Genomic DNA, 2,627 nt, shown 5'->3' on the forward strand with positions numbered 1-2,627 from the left:
CAAGATAAAGGCACCACCTGATTCAGTGTCTCATGAGAGCCCATGTCCTCACTGAAGTCCTTCCTCGCTGATAGCTGTATTCTCACTGCGTCTTCACAGGGTGGAAGGGGTAAGCCAGCTCTCTGGCGTTTGTCTTCCGAGGACATTAATCCCATTCACGAGGGCTCCACCCTCCTGACTGACCTAAGTACCTTCCAAAAGTCGCGTCTCCAAATACCATCACACTGGACATTAGGATTTCGACATAGGAGTTTTTGAAGGGACACAAATCTTCAGTCCATGACATCCATCAGTTGGAGCATTGACATAATAAATGACAGTATTTTCATGCTAAAGATATTTTGCAGCCATAAAAAGAATGAGGTTTTTTATACCTACTGACCTGGGCAAATATTTATCATTTATTTTTAAATGAAAAAGTCATTGGGGTGCCCTGCTGGCTCAATAGGAAGAGTGAGCAACTCTTGATCTCAGGGTTGTTGAGTTTGAGCCCCATGTTGGTTGTAAAGATTACTTAAAATTTAAAAAATTCTTTTTAAAAAAGTAAACCAAAACCCACCAGGGTTTCAGCTCACAGAGGTATGCTTAATTTTAACTAATGTTTTCCTTCTCTGATTTCATTATTTCTTTGCACTGTGTTCTACATGATCTTGTTTTCCAAAGGTTGTCATCCATTTTTTCTCTAGTGCCTAGTTGAATGTACCTCATCTTTCCAGACTTCATGTGGACAGACAGTACTTTCTACTTCTTCATGTTTCTTTTACAGGGCTTAGGCTGTGACTAGACATGTGGTAGACTGAGCAACACACAAATGAAATCTGATTTTACAAAATTTGCAAATCAGAAGAAATGGAAGGACAACTGGGATACCTCACCAGTGGAAAGAGGAGAGCGGTAGAAGCTGGTGAGGGGCAACATTTGAACATACTGATGCTTGGGGTACCTGGGTGGCTCAGTCAGTTAAGCAACTTGGTTTCAGCTCAGGTCATGATCTCGGGGTCCTGGGATTGAGACCCACATCAGGCTCCACGCTCAGTGGAGATTCTGCTTGAGATTCTCTCTCTCTCCCTCTGCTCCTCCCCCAACTCGTGCGCACTCTCTCAAAAATAAATAAATCTTAAAAAAATAAAAATAAAAAATGAACATATCGAGGCATTGTGAAGCTGAAAGAGATTCAAACCAATGCCCCTGATGTTACAGTAATGAAATTGGGAAGATGAATGTAAGTCAGCAAGAGCAAACATCTGACCTAACAGTTCATTCAGGGTTGTAAACAGAAACAACCTCACAGTTCAAATGGTAAGCCTTTTTCGCTGCTTTCCATAACCAGCAATGCTATTCCTTTTTCACTAGAATCCTAGAGTTATTCTTAGTTGATTAGTCAATGATCTGTACGCCAGGATCCATACCAGAAGAGGCAATAGGCAATAAAGCCAAGCATAGCCAGAATTTTTTATTTATTTATTTATTTTATTTTTTTTAAACATTTTTTTTTTTTTAAGATTTATTTGAGAGAGCGAGAATGAGAGAGAGTACATGAGAGGGGGGAGGGTCAGAGGGAGAAGCAGGCTCCTCGCTGAGCAGGGAGCCCAATGCGGGACTCGATCCCGCGACTCCAGGATCATGACCTGAGCCGAAGGCAGTTGCTTACCCAACTGAGCCACCCAGGCGCCCGTAGCCAGAATTTTTATCTCAAGCAGCCTATCACATCTTAAAATTGAAAACCTGAACTACCTATATCAGCTTTTCACGTGTATGTAAGTGCAGCCATATACTTTCCTATTTTTAGGCAATAATTCCTCGACTAATTCTACCCCCAAAAAGCAATGTGGTCCATGGATAGGAGAGATCTCTAACAGCAGAAGAGGATTTGGGGATTTGCTATTAGTAGAACGAGTAAGCTGGCTGAGAATGGGGGCAGGCACCATGGAAAGAGTTAGAATCCTGGATTCAGAGTTAGAATCCTGAGTTCTTGTCCTAGATGTCACTAATCAACTGTGGTGCCTCGGGCAAGCCACTTCAGTTTTCTGCTGTGCCCTAGTTTTTCTTGTTATAAATTGGGACAATAAGGCGTGCTCTACTTACCTCATTTGTTTGTGGCGAGGGTCATAGGAGTTAATGTGTATGAGTGTACTTTTAAAAGATAAAGCCGTCTGTCAATGCAATGCATTTTCATTTTCTGTGTTGACTGGTGAAACTATCAAATAAACCTGTGGGTGGACGATACCCCATCTTGACTATTGTGGGTCATACAAACAGGTAAAATACCTCTGCAAATATTATATACTGAAACTATATTTCCAGTATTAAGCTCATTTTCAGTATGAACTGACAAAAAGTTTTATACATATAAGCTTAAGATTGTGTTACAAACAGATATACTAGAGACTGATGGCTATAGGAGATGCTGAGATAAAGACTTAACAACAAATAGACCATCTGGATCACTTAAACGCTTGATAACGCAATGGTGAGGTTGTTTTGCGACAGTAGAAAGGATTTGAAATTTTAACCTGAACATGTAGGAAAGTAAATGCCACATAATTAGAATCAAATATTTTTAGTTGGAGAAGACCTCAGAGAATATTCTAATCCAACTCCCTTAATTTTGCAGCTGAAAACATGGA

This window comes from Mirounga leonina, unplaced genomic scaffold (assembly GCF_011800145.1).
Source record: "Mirounga leonina isolate KUSES-001 unplaced genomic scaffold, KU_Mleo_1.0 Mir_168, whole genome shotgun sequence".
NCBI classification, from domain to species: domain Eukaryota; kingdom Metazoa; phylum Chordata; class Mammalia; order Carnivora; family Phocidae; genus Mirounga; species Mirounga leonina.